Genomic DNA, 18,385 nt, shown 5'->3' on the forward strand with positions numbered 1-18,385 from the left:
AGTTCCTGAGACAGGTGTCATCAGGGAGCACTTAGACAGAAAAGAACAACTCAACTTCAGAAGCTCATAAGTACTGAAACGATTAAGATTTTTTAATAGAAGTAAATTACAAATATGTTTAACTTTCTGGAGCCAGTTGATATATAAAAAAAAGTTTTTTCCTGGATAACTCCTTTAACCCTCCTATATGTGATTATGTTTTGGGTGAATGAGCCAGACCTGTGCTGCATTTGTGAGCGGCAGCCACCTAGAATGTGATTGGGACTGTTGGGCTAGTGATCAGCCCCGTTTACTTAAAGAGTACCTGTCATCATCTAAACTTTCCCTGATCCCCCTCCCCATCTGTCCCTTTCTCTAACTATGCCTATCCCTGTGTTTATTGAGGTTTAAAGTGCTGTGGAAATACCTTTTTTTATCCCTCTTCATTAGCTCAGGAACAGTCTTTCTGAGGGGTGGAAGGAGGCGGGTCCCGGCAGGCATGATGTCACATGAAGCTTGGCTGGGACTCTGCTTCTGCCAGTCTTCCTGTATGCTGCTCTCCCTCTGCAGCAGTGTTTCCCAACCAGGGCACCTCCAGCTGTTGCAAAACTACAACTCCCAGCATGCCCAGACAGCCAACAGCTGTCCAGACATGCTGGGAGTTGTAGTTTTGCAACAGCTGGAGGCACCCTGGTTGGGAAACACTGCTCTGCAGTGTGCATACAGACTAAGTACAGGTGAGGGATGGCATCCTCTGTCTCTCTCTCTCTCTCTCTCCTGTGTCTCTCTGCACTAAAAAGTCAATGCTGAGAACCAGGGACTAAGGGAGCAATTACAGAGGCAGTGATTAAGATGAATGTCAGGGGGGGGGGGGGGCACAGAGCAGGGAGTGCAGTGAGATAATACAATGTATTAGATAACTTGTGGTGAGGGGCAGGGAGAACACAGAGCAGGGGGGGGGGGAGGTGACTGGCTGTTATATGAGAGGCATGTGCAGGCTTGTAGCTCACAGTACTGAACTTCCGGTGGAAGGACCAGAGCCCTTCAGCATTAGTCCTAAAAGCTGTACACTTATTATGAAAAGCATAGGATGCTGCTTGCAGACCAGGCATAGAAGAGTGACCCCTAGTGGCCAAAAGTATAAAATGAAAAAACTGGTATAAATATTAATATTTTTTAATGAAGATATATTACAATATCTCTTCATTAATGATTATGAACAACATATTAAAAGTTTTTGTTGATGACAGGTACTCTTTAACAGGATGCCAACATATACTGTGGCAGAGAGCACAGGTGCCATTCATTTCAATGAACCAAACAGAGTCACCTAGGGGGACATTTATGAAAGCATTTACCCGTTTTTCTTTCATATGATTGTCGCAAAAATGTCGCAACTGCGACTACGCAATTTTCTGTGCGACAATCATCCCTAAGAGCGAGAAAAGCAAGCAAATAGATTTTTGCTTATGTAAGCAAGTTTTACATCTTGACTAGTAAGAGATTTATCAAATGCGACTGTCGCTAAAAAGTCGCTATAGAGGAAAACTTTGCTTAAATTTACTCCAGCACATTCCTGACTTACTAAAATGCCTTACATCCTCTAAAATTAATTATCCTCTTTTATTAATGGTATTCTTCTTTTTTTTTCATGAAAGTGTGTTATAACTGCATGATAAATTTTTAACCCCTTAACCCCTTAAGGACTCAGGGTTTTTCCGTTTTTGCACTTCCGTTTTTTCCTCCTTACCTTTTAAAAATCATAACCCTTTCAATTTTCCACCTAAAAATCCATATTATGGCTTATTTTTTGCGTCGCCAATTCTACTTTGCAGTGACATTAGTCATTTTACCCAAAAATGCACGGCGAAACGGAAAAGAAAATCATTGTGCGACAAAATAAAAAAAAAACGCCATTTTGTAATTTTTGGGGGCTTCCGTTTCTACGCAGTGCATATTTCGGTAAAAAGTACACCTTATCATTATTCTGTAGGTCCATACAGTTAAAATGATACCCTACTTATATAGGTTTGATTTTGTCGCACTTCTGGAAAAAATCATAACTACATGCAGGAAAATTTATACGTTTAAAAATGTCATCTTCTGACCCCTATAACTTTTTTATTTTTCCACGTACAGGGCGGTATGATGACTCATTTTTTGCGCCGTGATCTCAAGTTTTTATCGGTATGATTTTTGTTTTGATCGGACTTTTTGATCACTTTTTATTCATTTTTTAATGGTATAAGAAGTGACCAAAATACGCTTTTTTGGACTTTGGAATTTTTTTGCGCGTACGCCATTGACCGTGCGGTTTAATTAATGATATATTTTTATAGTTCGGACATTTACGCACGCGGCGATACCACATATGTTTATTTATTTATTTTTTTACACTGTTTTATTTTTTTTATGGGAAAAGGGGGGTGATTCAAACTTTTATTAGGGAAGGGGTTAAATGATACTTTTTTTTTACATTTTTTTTGCAGTGTTATAGGTCCCATAGGGACCTATAACACTGCACATACTGATCTCCTATGCTGATCACTGGCGTGTATTAACACGCCTGTGATCAGCATTATCGGCGCTTGACTGCTCCTGCCTGGATCTCAGGCACGGAGCAGTCATTCGTCGATCGGACACCGAGGAGGCAGGTAAGGGCCCTCCCGGTGTCCGATCAGCTGTTCGGGACGCCGCGATTTCACCGCGGCGGTCCCGAACAGCCCGACTGAGCAGCCGGGATACTTTCAGTTTCACTTTAGAAGCGGCGGTCAGCTTTGACCGCCGCTTCTAAAGGGTTAATACCGCACATCGCCGCGATCGGCGATGTGTGGTATTAGCCGCGGGTCCCGGCCGTTGATGAGCGTCGGGACCGAAGCGATATGATGCAGGATCGCGGCGCGATCCCGCTTCATATCGCGGGAGCCGGCGCAGGACGTAAATATACGTCCTGCGTCGTTAAGGGGTTAAGAAGGCAGCCTTTTTTCACCTTAAGGACTGAGCCCTTTTTCACAATTCTGACCACCGTTGCTTCACGAATTAATAACGAGAAAATGCTTTTACCGAATATTCTGATTCTGAGATTGTTTTTTCGTGACATATTCTACTTTATTTTGGTGGCAAATTTTCGGCGTTACTTGCATCCTTTTTTGGTGAAAAATCCCAAAATTTCATGAAAATTTAGAAAATTTTTCATTTTTCTAACTTTGAAGCTCTCTACTTGTAAGGAAAATGAATATTCACAATAAATTTTATTTTTATTCACAAATACAATATGTCCACTTTATGTTGGCATCATAAAATGGACATACTTTTGCTTTTTGAAAAAATTTGAGGGCTTCAAAGTAGAGCAGCAATTTTCAAAAATTTCATGAAAATTGCTAAATCTGAAGGGCCAGATGTTACAGAACTACAACTCCCAGCATGCCTGGGCAGTCGAGGCATGCTGAGAGTTGTAGTTTGGCAACATCTGGATGGTTACCGTTTGGGCACCACTGTAACAGTGGTCTCCAAACTGTGACCCTCCAGATGTTGCAAAACTACAACTCCCAGCATGCCCAGACAGCCTTTGGCTGTCTGGGCATGCTGGGAGTTGCAGTTTGACCTTCCTAGTGGTTGCCACAGTAAAGATCATCTGGTCCGGAGACCCCCCATGTCAGCGATCGCGGCTAATCGTTGGTCAATTCCGACCAGCGATTTGCCCGCGATCCGGGCTAATCAGGTCACTGGTGACCCGATCTCCCGGAAAATAAGCATGGTCGGAGCTAGAGGATAGGAGCGAGGTGGCAGTGTTGCCACCCCCGCGGCGAGGGGGGAGCATGGTCCGGCTTACCCGGACCGGTGGAGGCATCCTGGACCAGCGGCAGCGGCGAAGGCATCGACAGCAGTTGGAGCGGCCGGAAAGCGCGGCGGAGAAGGCTGCAGTGAAGATCGTGGTAAGTGATCTTCTCTGTGGCCTTCTAAAAGCTGCAAAACTACAACTCCCAGCATGCCCAGGCAGCCGGCATGCTGGGAGTTGTAGTTTTGCAACATCTGGAGGGTCACAGTTTGGAGACCACTGTATAGTGGTCTCTAAACTGTGGACCTCTAGATGTTGCAAAACTACAACTTTCAGCATGCACTGACTGTCTGGGCATGCTGGGAGTTGTAGTTTTGCAACATCTGAAGTGGAACAGTTTGGAGACCACTATATGGTGGTCTCCAAACTTTTGCCCTCCAGATGTTGCAAAACTACAACTCCCAGCATGGTCAGACAGTCAGGGATGCTGGGCGTGTAGTTCTGCAATATCTGGCCCTTCATATGTTGCAGAACTACAACTCCCAGCATGCCTGAACACTCTGGGCATGCTTGGAGTTGTAGTTTTGCAACATCTGGAGGGCTACAGTTTGGAGACCACTACTTAGCGGTCTCCAAACAGTTCTTCCCCAGTTGTTGCATAACTACAACTCCAAGCATGCCCAGACTGTCCAGGCATGTTGGGAGTTGTAGTTCTGCAACATATGAAGGGCCAGATATTGCAGAACTACACGCCCATCATCCCTGACTGTCTGGCCATGCTGGGAATTGTAGTTTTGCAACAGCTGTAGGCACACTGATTGGGAAACACTGATCTAGAGTGTCTCCTAACTCAGTGTTTCCAACCCATGTGCCTCCAGCTGTGGCAAAACTACAACTCCCAGAATGCACTGACAGACCATACATGCTGGGAGTTGTAGTTTTGCAACAGCTGGAGGCACATTGGTTGGAATCACTGAGCTAGAGTCTGTTTTCTAACTCAGTGATTCCCCACCAGTGTGCCTACAGCTGTTGTAAAACTACAACTCCCAGCATGTACGGTCTGCATTCTGGGAGTTGTCATTTTGCCACAGCTGAAGGTTTGGGGTGCCCCCACCTTGTGAATATACAGGGTATATTCACACGGGTGGGTTTACAGTAGGTTTCCTTCTACAAGTTTGAGCTGCGGCAAATTCTCAAAAGCTCATATTCCCAGCGGAAAACTTACTGTGAACCCCCGCCTGTGTCAATGTACCCTAAAAACACTACACTACACTAACAAATAATAAAAAGTAAAACACTACATATACACCCCCTTACACGCCCCCCCCCCCCATAAAAATGAAAAACGTCTCATACGGCAGTGTTTCCTAAACAGAGCCTCCAGCTGTTGCAAAACCACAACTCCCAGTATTGCCGGACAGCCATAGACTGTCCTGGCAGGCTGGGAGTCTTGCAACAGCTGGAGGCACCCTGTTAGGGAAACACTGCTGTAGGGTTTTACTGTAGGTAACCGGGTCCGCCCCTATTGCAAATTCCTTATTCAGGCCTCAAATGCGCATGGCGCTCTCTCATTTCAGAGCCCTGTCGTATTTCAAAGCAACAGTTTAGGGCCACATATGGGGTATTTCCGTACTCGGGAGAAATTGCACTGCAAATTTTGGGGGGCATTTTTTTCCATTACCCTTTGTAAAAATGGTAAATTTGGGGGGAAAAAACTGCACTTTAGTGAAAACATTTTTCATTTACACATCCGACATTAACGGAAAGTCGTCAAACACCTGTGGCGTACTGGACCCCTTGTTACGTGCCTTAAGGGGTGTAGTTTCCAAAATAGTATGCCATTGCTGTTCTGGCACCATAGGGGCTTCCTAAATGTGACATGCCCCCCAAAAACAATTTCAGAAAAATACACTCTCCAAAATCCCACTGTCGCTCCTTCCCTTCTGTGCCCTCTACTGCGCCCGCCGAACACTTGACATACACATATGAGGTATTTCATTACTTGAGAGAAATTGGATTACAAATTTTGGGGGGCTTTTTCTCCTACTACCCCTTGTAAAAATTCAAAAACTGGGTCTACAAGAACATGCGAGTGTAAAAAAATGAAGATTTTGAATTTTCTCCTTTACTTTGCTGCTATTCCTGTGAAAAACATAAAGGGTTAACAAATTTTCATAATGTCATTTTGGATACTTTGAGGGGTGCAGTTTTTATAATGGGGTCATTTGTTGGGTATTTCTAATATGATGGCCCTTCAAATCCACTTCAAAACTGAACTGGTCTCTTAAAAATTCTGATTTAGAAAATTTTGTGAAAAATTGGAAAATTGCTGCTGAACTTTGAAGCCCTCTGATGTCTTCCAAAAGTAAAAACATGTCAACTTTATGATATAAACATAAAGTAGACATATTGTATATGTGAATCAATATATAATTTATTTGGAATGTCTATTTTCCTTATAAGCAGAGAGCTTCAAAGTTAGAAAAATGCTAAATTTTCAATTTTTTTATGAAATTTGGGAATTTTTCACCAAGAAATGATGCAAGTATCGACAAAAATTTACCACTAACATGAAGTAGAATATGTCACGAAAAAACAATCTTGGAATCAGAATGAAAAGTAAAAGCATCCCAGAGTTATTAATGCTTAAAGTGACAGTGGTCAGAATTGCAAAAAATGCTCCCGTCCCTAGGGTTATAATGGGCTCCCGCCCCCTTCCCATAGACTTTGGTAGAGGGGGCAGGCGTGACGTCACGAGGGCGCGGGTGAGACGTCACGCCCGGCGGCCGCGAACACGGAAGCCCGCACACAGCGTTCGGAGTAATGAACTTCCGGACGCTGTGAGCAGAGATCCAAACTGCAGGGCAGAGCACAACCCCTTTAAAAACATAAAATATTACCTCCACGCCGGGACAACATATTACTCCTGCTGTTATTATATTGTTTAAAAACCACTATACAGAGACCAATGACTTCACTATTCAAGGGACAAATAATTGCACCGCATCATTACCACTACCGTTACCACCATAGAGTGACAGGATAATACTACCAAACTGATAATAAATAAAACCACTGTACATAAACCTTTATCACCAAATACACCACTATGCAAGAGACAAATAATTCTACCACACCAGGACTACACATTACCCCCACATAGTAAAGGGATAATTATTACTATACTGATACCAGTATCATCAATAACACCAATATACAGACCAGTATAACCAACAACATCTCTATACAAGGGTCAAATAATTGTACCACACTATGACTATACATTACCCCCACATAGTAACAGGATAATATTACCATATTAATACTGAATAAACCACTTTACACAGAAGTTAGTGGCCTCAGCTCTGCACAGGCTCTGCAGACCATATAAGTGATTACATACAGTTACATCAGGTGACTCACAGGTGACGTCATCTCTGATTGGTGTCAGTCAATTTCCTTTTCTTATCCATCCGGCCCAGACCGTCATGACTATTTCTTCCAGACACAACTCTTCTCCACAGAACCTGCCAGACAAACATTTAAGACTCTGCACTTTTTCAGCACTTATAGTGCTCCATACAGTAATAACCACCCCATGGATGTCCCACACAGTATAGTGGGTAGATAAATGGGTTGGGGGAGGAGTAGGTATAATAATAATATTTTTTAATTTCTGAGGAGGGTGGGTGGGTTGTTGTGGGATAGTTGGCGTGCAGCTATTTAGTGCCAGGCAGGCCAGTCAGGGTGTCACCCGATATGTTATGCCCTCCCAACCCCGTCACTCTCTAGCAACGCTACTGGTAATAAAGGGTAGATAAAAGAACTTCGGCTATTACCGTAAGGGAAAACTTTTCTACTTTAAAAAATGCTTTTGTAAGAGGGTTTCCCAGGTTTTGCTTACGTGTGATTTATTCATCAAGGTTGTGCGACTATTTGATCAATAGGTTGCATGTAAGCAAAGGTAAGTTAAAAGAAATTGTCATATAAAAGCCATACGTTTGAAAATAATGATAAATCTCCTTCTGTATGAACTGGGCAGTGCCTTGAAAGGTTTGTGGTGGAAGTAGATGTAGGAGTTATGAGGGAGGAACAGGGATCTGACTTACCCCACCAAGTAACTCCTACCGACAAATGAGTGGATAGGTTAGTGCAGTATTAAGGGTTGCTCTTCTCCAGGTTGGTGCTCTGCTAGGATACTATTGGGGCTTAGTACTTTTTGAGAAAAGGCTAGTTTTTTTGTGCAATTTTAGCTGTTGACCCTTATTTATGAAACAGCTGCTGCTAGAAACCATCCACATGAGCTCAGCTGTTCTCATTTTATTTTATTAAAATACTTAAACAGAATAATGACATTACAATATCTTACAGATTTATTAGCCCCATTGTAACATTCACCATATAAATATGAAGTATGCTCCAGTGCTGCATGATATTGGCAGTTGTCAGAGTTCACTTTAATGCCCTAAATTTCAGTCAGCAGGGATTGTGGCATTGAGGTGGTCGCCTGCACGGCCTGGTATCCCATTGGTACACTCATAATGCATTAGCTAGTTGCTGATCAGTTACCATGGCAGCTTGAGGCCTTCTAAAGACCTCCGTGACTGCCTTGTAAAAATAAAAATATTCTTCAAATAAAAAAGTCGAAACAACAACAATAAAAATGGTCACATGCGAGAAAAAGATTAAACTCTCCAAAAAGCCTTATTTTAGTTTCTTTGTGGGTTTTAATTCCCTACAATTTATTTTCCACCGTATTTGCTAAGGTTTCCCTACATTTTCCACTTTCCCTACATTTTGCTTTTTTTTACACATGCTCTGATCTGTCAGATTTTCCTCATTTCAAATCCACCACATTTCATGTAGAAACCTTAGTAAATATGTTGGGTTTTTGTGAAAATGTCAGGAACACGCCCCTTTTCTGAGACCACGCCCCCTTCTCCCAGCGGTCACGCCCCTTCTTCTGGTTTTCTTAGCAAAATGGAGAGTTAGTCGGGTTTTTTCAATTCTGGCGCAAATTCTGACGCAAAATCTGGCGCAGACAGAATTTCTGCCACAATGCGACAGAATCTGGAGCACAACCCGACAAAACATCTCAGGTTTGCAATAGCAAATGAGGGCCGTTGTGTTTTTTATTTTTATTTTTTTCATTTGTTTTGCAGTACAAATATTCTCATCACTAAGGCTCTGTAGATAAAAAAAAAAAAATGTCAATTATAATACAGAGGAGAAAACAAAGGGGAAAAATGTATTTAAGCTCCGTTGTTCTGTGTGTGAACACAGCCTTACCTAAGAAATTCCTCCTTTTCCTATTATTAAAGGTTGTTCACAAACAAATGACAATGGGGGACATTTATCAATGTTGGGGTAAGGTAGAATAGATTGTACCCGTTTGCTTGGTGTATTTACACAGTTGCTCAAAATTTACTAAGAAAGGTGCACAGGACTTGCTTAACTATAGAAACCAGTGAGCTGCAGAGATAGGTTTAAAGGGGTACTCCGCTGCTATGACTTTATCAATACATTTGCCCATCAATACATTTGCCCATTGCTTGCTGTGTCAATAATGCATATTATTTCCCTTATACTTACTGTTCCTATGTGCATGAAGTAGTGTCGTTTTTTGGTGCTTTGTGACTGCTGACAACGTTTGCGGCCATGTTGTTGTCAGCCCGCCCTGCAGTGTCGGCGTTGACGTCCGCATTTCCCTCCTCCCGTGTCCGTAGTCAAGCCGGCCCACTTCTTGAATATTAATTCTTTGAAATTGTGTGGGAATGCCGTTTTTAACTTTATTTGCCGCCCCTTGTGTGAGCGTCCTAGCCTGGTCCAATCGTCCTTTGCGCCAGGCGCATGCGTCATGTATATTTTGAGAGTCGTCTTCGGCGCGTAGTGCGCATGTCTGGTCATTTTGTGAATCGCGTTCTCAGCACTACGCTTACAGCGTAGTGCTAACGTTGGCTACGTCAGTAGTAGTCCTTACAGTAGTCCTTACAGATGCGCAGTAGTCCTTACAGATAAGGGCTTACGTTAGTAGCGTAGCCCTGAGCTGTAACGACAACTGCCCATGCGCAGGGCTACGCTAGGAACGTAGGCCCTGAACTGGAAGGAGAACTGCGCATGCACATGGCTACGCTACTAACGTATGCTACGTTAGCACTACGCAGGCAACGTAGGGATGCGCAGGCGCACATTTCTCTACCGAACGATGGAACATAATGGACGTGGAAAGAAGAAACAAGGGGCAGAAGCTAGGACGCCTATGGGCAGAAATAAAAAAAAGGGGCATGCACATAGGCGTGGACAAAAAAAAGGGTGGGCGGAATAACAAGGAAAAATAGGTGGCACCTAAGCGCATAATCAGGCCGCAAAGTATTAGGGGAATTGTGGTTTTCAAGGACCGAACAACAGGACATAAGCAACAACGTGAGCCAGACAGAACGCCAACTCAGGGAACGACAAAGCTAATGGATAAGGTGCATACAGTACAGGGGTGTTATGTGAAGTCATCAAGTAAGAGGTAAAAAGTTGGTGAAATAAGCACTAGGCAGCGGAGTACCCCTTTAAATGGGTACTCTGCTGCTCAGGGTTTGGAACAAACTGTTATGAACGCTGGAGCCGGCACTGGGAGCTTGTGATGTCATAGCCCCGCCCCCATGACATCCTGCCCTGCCCCCTCAATGCAAGTCTATGGAAGGATGCTTGACAGCCGTCATGCCCCCTCCCATAGACTTGCATTGAGGTGGTGGGATGTGACGTCATGAGGGGGCGGGGCTATGACGTCACAAGCTCCCGGCGTCGGCTCTAGCGTTCGTAACAGTTTGTTCCAAATGCTGAGCAGCGGAATATCCCTTTAAGCTTTGTGCTCTAGCATAGACACTTTTGTACGTGTCCTATTAGATGGTGTAGATTTTCGCAAAAAAACAAACAAAAAAAAAACACACTTCAAAATGTAATTTTGCGCAAATAAATACAGCTCCACTGCACCCAACAGTAGACAACTTTGAAAGATGTTCTACCGAAAATGTGGCCTGACAAAGCGCCTAGGGGCGTGTAATGGTCCGTGGCCCGATGTCTGAGCTCCCCCCGGTTTCCAGCTGCCGCCTCCCTGCTTGGACCTATGCCCGGTCCCGGGCTCACTCCATCGACGTGACCTGCCTACAATGGAACGGTGAGCTCTCCGCTTTCTTTATCTTCTGTTGTGGCGTTACAACTTTGAAAGACGTTCTACCGAAAATTGCGCAAACAAAAATTGCGCCAAAAAATCCTACATTTGCAGGGACATTTAAAACATTGAAGTGGTGTAGAGCCAATGATAAAGGTCCCCCCCAATGAGTACACCTCTTCTGTCTCCATGAGTATAAGAAACTCTTATGTGGGATTTTGTAGCTGATGGGGGTAGTAGTACTCCTAGCAGGTATGGACTGATCACCTCTGCGGGCGGGGTACAGGAAGTCTGTGATATAACAATCTGGTCGTGACAAGTACAGTAAGTCTGTGATATAACAATCTGATCGTGACAAGTACAGGAAGTCTGTGATATAACAATCTGATCGTGACAAGTACAGGAAGTCTGTGATATAACAATCTGATCGTGACAAGTACAGGAAGTCTGTGATATAACAATCTGGTCGTGACAAGTGCAGGAAGTCTGTGATATAACAATCTGATCGTGACAAGTACAGGAAGTCTGTGATATAACAATCTGATCGTGACAAGTACAGGAAGTCTGTGATATAACAATCTGATCGTGACAAGTACAGGAAGTCTGTGATATAACAATCCGGTCGTGACAAGTAACAAATCGTAGTGTTTAGACTTTCCCTAGGACAGCTGCAGTTCCGCGCAGCTCCAGCAGGTGGCGCTTCTATTCCCCAGACGCTGAGACGGAAGGAAAGCTGCACCTCTGCCGTGCAGGAAGACGCCGTGCACCAACCTGAGCACACATCTGGAGGTGGAGCGGCCCGGGCTGGGGGGGCGGCTCCTGCACAGTCCGGACAGGAAGGTTTCTCACCTGGCGGGGCTAGAATTTCCTTAACCTGTTATCTGCCAGCTCACCTCTATCCTCTCATACAGTGCTGGCTATTGACAAGCAGTGGACCCCTGGAGGCGCCTATATGTACACACGGTGGGTGCATCTAGCTGCATGTATGTATGTATATGGGGTGAGGCTTATGCATTGAGCACGATCTGGCTGCACTATATACCTTAGTGCCACTGTGAAGGAGGAGGGCTGATCAGGGATAGGTTATCTCTATGGAATGTGGGTGGCATATGGCATAGTGTACTGTTTCCCATCCAGGGTGCCTCCAGCTGTTGCAAAACTACAACTCCCAGCATGCCCGGACAGCCGAAGGCTGTCCGGGCATGCTGGGAGTTGTAGTTTTGCAACAGCTGGAGGCACCCTGGATGGGAAGCACTGCCATAGTGTATTGGCACCAGCAATCACTGATCAGCAGTGATGGCTCCCATATGTAGTCTGTGTCCCTGGTGCTGTCAGCTGTCACCCATGGAGACCTGCAGAGGATGCATATGCTGCATTAACCCTACAAGCCCCAGAGCTGAGCGCGGGCAGGGGATAGCAGCATCTGCTCAGGCGAGGGTGTCATGCCTGCAGATCTGGCTGTGTACTGAGGCTTCCGCCTTGACATTCTGGCTTGGCTAGTACTAGCGAAAAAAAAAAACAAGCTGTCTGTTTCCCCCGCCCTCTATACAGGAAGCCAAGCTGAAGGAAGTGTTCAGCATATGTGTCTTATTTTCCACGTAAACATCTGCGGGATGGAAAGGGTTAATGGACAATCTGTGTAGAGCAGAGGCTTGGTGTTCTAGGATGTATAGGGCAGAGTGATTGGAGCTGCTGAGGTCACAGACGTAACAGTGACACCGGGACATGCTGAGGCTGTGACCCAACACGCCGCACATTGATGAATAGGGCGCAGCTAGAGGACCTGTATTCTGCACAGAGAGAGGGGTAGAAAACTTCTGCGAGCCCCTTCCCCAGGTGACACAGGTACCGGAGGCTTCATAAGGTGAAAAGAACATCGTTCAGTGGTAAATGGGTTATCCAACAATCAAGAGAGATTCCCAATCAATTGGATAGGTTATCTAGCTGATTACTGATTAGACCCCCCCATTGATCATCTATGGATAGGGGATATCTAGCTGATCAGTCCGACCCCCACTGATCATCTATGGATAAGGGATATCTAGCTGATCAGTCAGACCCCAATGATTATCTATAGATAGGGGATATCTAGCTGATCAGTCAGACCCCCACTGATCATCTATGGATAGGGGATATCTAGCTGATCAGTCCGACCCCCACTGATCATCTATGGATAAGGGATATCTAGCTGATCAGTCTGACCGCCACTGATCATCTATGGATAAGGGATATCTAGCTGATCAGTCTGACCGCCACTGATCATCTATGGATAGGGGATATATAGCTGATCAGTCTGACCCCCACTGATCAACTATAGATATGGGAGAACTAGCTGATCAGACCCCCCATTGATCATCTATGGATAGGGGATATCTAGCTGGTCAGTCCGAGCCCCACTGATCATCTATGGATAGGGGATAACTAGCTGATCAGAACCCCACTGATCATCTATAGATTGGAGATATCTAGCTGATCAGTCCGACCCCCACTGATCATCTATGGATAGGGGATAACTAGCTGATTAGTCCGACCCCACTGATCATCTATAGAAATGGGAGAACTAGCTGATCAGTCCGAGCCCCACTGATCATCTATGGATAGGAGATATCTAGCTGATCAGTCTGACCCCCACTGATCATCTATGGATAGGTATATCTAGCTGATCAGTCAGACCCCCACTGATTATCCATAGATATGGGATAACTAGCTGATCAGTCTGACCCCCACTGATCATCTATGGATAGGGATATCTAGCTGATCAGTCAGACCCCCACTGATTATCCATAGATATGGGATAACTAGCTGATCAGTCTGACCCCCACTGATCATCTATGGATAAGGGATATCTAGCTAATCAGTCCGACCCCCTCTGATTATCTATAGCTATATAACTAGCTTATCAGACCCCCCCACTGATTGGCTATTTATATATAGGAGATATCTAGCTGATCAGTCAGATCCACACTGATCATCTATGGATAGGAGATAACTAGCTGATCAGACTGACTGCAACTTGCTTGTGTCTTTTCTGCAGTCTAGCTACTCTGGCCCCATAGTTGTGACCCGGTGCATTGCCATAGAATGAAATTTGCCATAGAATGAAATGCTCTGCCTCCATCACATCCTATTGGCTCACACTTGTCACGTGACATATTTAACCGTCACGCATCGACGCGCACAGCAGTCTCAGTCTGGCTATCACAGGGAGAGGATCTCCTCTCCCTGTGATAGCTGAAGCAGCACCGAGCCATCCGAAGGAAAATCTCATTCTATTGCAATGCATACAGACTGCGCATGGCCAGCTGGCCTCCCTACGCAAATTGCGTAGGGAAGGACAACTGAGCATGCGCAATACTAACTTTAGCCCTTCGCTATTTGCGTAGTGCTGCGCCTGCGCAGTACTACTTTACCTGCGCCCGATGCTCTACTGTATGTTCCCCGCTCCCTGAGAGTTAACGAGGGACGGGGAGTAGAGCTGCGGGCGTGGGGTGTAGTAAGCGCTCGCGGGGAGGCATGCTGATGACAGCGCTATCGGGCATAGGGGTCCCGATAGCGCTGTTGATCGATAGCGCTGGCGGGAGGCACGCTGACAACGCTATCGGGAATAGGGATCCCGATAGCGCTGTGGATCTATCGCGCTCGCGGGGAGGCACGCTGATGACAGCGCTATCGGGCATAGGGATCCCGATAGCGCTGTAGATCTATAAAACAGTACATGTAATAAAAGAGTAAATGTATGAGCCATATGAGCTGAGTAAATGTATGAGCTTCTGTGGACCGATTGAATCGGGCCACAGAGCCCATGTGAGCTCCGTGCAGCTTCAGCTATCACAGGGAGAGGAGATCCTCTCCCTGTGATAGCCAAACAGACTGCTGTGCGTGTCGATGCGTGACGGTTAAATATGTCACGTGACAAGTGTGAGCCAATAGGATGTGATGGAGGCGGAGCATTTCATTCTATGGCAAATTTCATTCTATGGCAATGCACCGGCAGACTCCCAGGCTACATCGCTGCGTGTAGCTCCCAGAGGTGGGTGCTGCATGCGAGATAGCAAGGGTCCCCAGCGGTGGGACACCTGTGATCAGACATCTTATCCCCTATCCTTTGGATAGGGGATAAAATGTCTTAGGGACGGATTACCCCTTTAAAAAAAGAAAAGAACTTCCTCTGGTACATACAGCAGCTGATAAGTACTGGAAATTTCTGCCGAGGTACCCCTTTAATTGGAATTTGCAGTTTAGCCCTTAGGCTATGTTCAGATGGAGAAATTTCACTATTTATTCACTTTAGTGGGATTCTGCTGTCCCATTCACGCAGCAGAATTTCCTTGGTGGGTATTCCGCTGCAGAAATTCTGCTTTCTCTAAAAAAAAAATGAAGACCAGTCTTATATTTTGCAGAGTTCCACGTCGAAATCCATTGAAGTCAATGGGGCTTGCATTTTGGCGGAATTCTGTGTTCAGAGTACGCTGAACTCCGGCACAATTCTGATGGAATTCCACAATTCTGTTCAGCGAACTCTGAACAGAATCTTTGCAGAATTGCCATGTGAGCATAGCCTAAGGGTACATTCAGACGAGCGGATCTACAGCGTATTGTAAGCTGCGAATCCGCCACCCAAGGACCCCTGCAAGGTGCCTTTAGATGTGCCTACTAGGAGCAGCACTACGCCACTACAAGCAGACACACTACTGCGATGTGAAAGTCGCCGCGCATGTGTGGTGTACTCACACACATAGTGGCTGCTCCTCCTGCTCCCTGAGCTAGGCCGAGAGCAGCCGCGATGCTCAGGTATACTGCACATGGGCGCTGTGACTCGCACATTGCAGTGTGTCTGTTTGTAGCTGTGGATACGTTCGTCTGGATGTACCCTTATGGTGAAAACACAAAAGCTGTTGGCCAAAATGCAGCTTTAAACTCGTGCCGCAATTGGCTGCCGCATTTCAAAAAGACTTGTATTTTTATTGTTTTTTCTTATGGAATACATGGGATGACATTACTTCCCATTAAAGCAGTGTTTCCTAACCTGTGACTCAATATCTCTTGAAAAACTGCAACCCCCATCATGTCCTGATAGCCTGGCATTCATTTTATGGTAGGAGTTGTAATTTTGCAACAATTGGGAAACACTACATTTTTTTTTGCAGCTTTACTGATTGATTTTAAAGGGGTATTCCAAGATATTTTTTTAATATTCCTGTGGGTCTGTAAGAAATAAAAAATAAGCCATACATACCTACCAGTCCATCGCTTCTCACCTCTTGTAGCTGCTTCCAAGACGATAGTTGGGCTGGTCCTGCTCTGCTATAAGCGGTGAGCAGCAGGTGACTAAAGGCTATTGAATCGGAAGCTGTGGGGGAACTGGTGTAGGTAACCTATTGTGTTTTTAATTTATTTATTTATTTTTGTTACTTCTAGCATCTCTCCAAGAATATTAGAATATTTTTTTAAATCCCCAAATATCCCTTTATGCTACGTTCACACAGGTGGGTTACCCTTGAGTTTCCCCTTACGGATTTACTGCAGTGGAATTCTGCAGTGGAAAAATGTTTTGCTTCGGAAATTCCGACACGGAAAACTGGCCGCAGAAAACTCTTGTTTAACCTACCCATGTGAATATACCTTTTATAAAAAAAAAGTTGCGCACACACTGCATCTGCAGTGCACTTCCTGCAGCTGAAATTCCGCTTGCGGAATTTCTGCTGCAGAATTCTGCAAACAGATTGTTGCTACCCCTTGACTTCAGTGGGTAGCAACATAACCTGCTTGTGAATATTCAGATGCAGAAATTCGGCAGCAAAAAATAAACCCGCAAACAGAATTTAAGCTGCAGGAAACCTACTGCAGGTGCACTACGAGTGACCCTACCCATAAGCCGGGTTCACACTGCAGAATTTCTGCACGGGATTCTGCCTGAAAATTCTGCACAAATTTATAGCCAATACACTTCAATGGGATTCCGCTGTCCTATTTACACAGCAGAATTTCTGCTGCAGCAATTCCATTGATGTGCATTGGCTTTTATACAGAATTTCCATGCAGAATTCAATGCAGAAATTCTGCCATGTGAACCCAGCCTCAGGCTAGGTTCACACCACTGAAATTCCGCTTGTCTGCTTGCTACAGTTTGGTAGAGTAATTTCCGCCTCCAAAGCCTATATTCTGAAATCCGCTTCCAATCTGCCCCCCATTCTGCGTTGGGTATAATTCCTCCTTCAAATGAGAGTCCCATTGAAGTCAGTGGGATTCTGCTGCAAAAATCCGCCTGAAGAAAGAGCACCACCATTCTTCAGGCGGAAGTTTGAAAGCGAAAATTCTGCTTACAAATGCCGCTTTAAAAATTCGGAAGTGTGAATGGGTGCACGGAAAACCCATTGGGGACATTTATCAATGTTGGTGTAAGGTAGAATAAATTTTTCCCCTGTTTGCTTGGGGTATTGTTTGCACAATTGCTAAAAATGTATTAAAAAGTGAACAGGACTTGATAAATTTAGCTTAATTTTAGAAACCAGTGGGCGGCAGAGATTGGTTTAAGCTTTGTGCTCCGGCATCTGACACTTTTGGAGGTGTCCTATTAAATGCTGTAGATTTGCGCAAAAAAAAAGGAGGCTTTATGCAAATTTAAGTTGCACAAATAATAAAAACAGCTCCACTGCATAAAGTGGGGTTCAGTGCCCCAAACAATAGACAACTTTGAAAGATGTTCTACTGAAAATTGTGCAAAAAAAAATTGTGCAAAATTTGCAGGGACGTTTAGAAGATTGAAGTGATGTAAACCCAATGATAAATGCCCCCCATTGACTTGCATGTACATTTTAGTAAGCAGAATTTCTGTCTGCAATTACAAAGCGGAATTGCAGGCTGAAATTCCGTAGTGTGAACCTAGCCTTAGGGTACATTCACACGAGCAGATTTTTGCTGCAGATCTGCTGCAGATTTTCTGTAGCAGATTTTGCTACCCATTGAAGTTAACAGGCAGCAAATCTGCAGCATAAATCCGCTAGTGTCAATTCACACACACCAGCTGCAGATTTAAAGTTGCGGATCTGCAATTGTGATTGGCATGTTAATAAAGTTTATTGCCTTGTAACTTTAAAGGGGTACTCCGCTGCTCCGCTGTCACGCCCCCTACCATAGACTTGCATTGAGGGGCTGGGAGTGATGTCATGAGGGGGCCATGTGTAGCATACGCCATGTGAAACCTGCCATGTATGATCAATGCTTTTACAGTAAGGCCACTTACACACAGCAGTATATAGCTCTGTATTTTACACCAGTATTTGTAAGACGAGACTTTGAGAGGAACCTACACAGAGCAAACCAAGGAATGATTCACGTTTTGGTCCTGATTATAGTCTTGGCTAACAAACACTGATGCACAGTATTGCCCAAAACACTGCCACGTGAAAGTGGCCTGAGGCTGCTCCTACTAGCAACGGCTGGGGCTTTCGTTGTGTTAGGCTGCA

The sequence above is a fragment of the Hyla sarda genome, chromosome 5, assembly GCF_029499605.1.
Source record: "Hyla sarda isolate aHylSar1 chromosome 5, aHylSar1.hap1, whole genome shotgun sequence".
In the NCBI taxonomy this organism is placed as follows: domain Eukaryota; kingdom Metazoa; phylum Chordata; class Amphibia; order Anura; family Hylidae; genus Hyla; species Hyla sarda.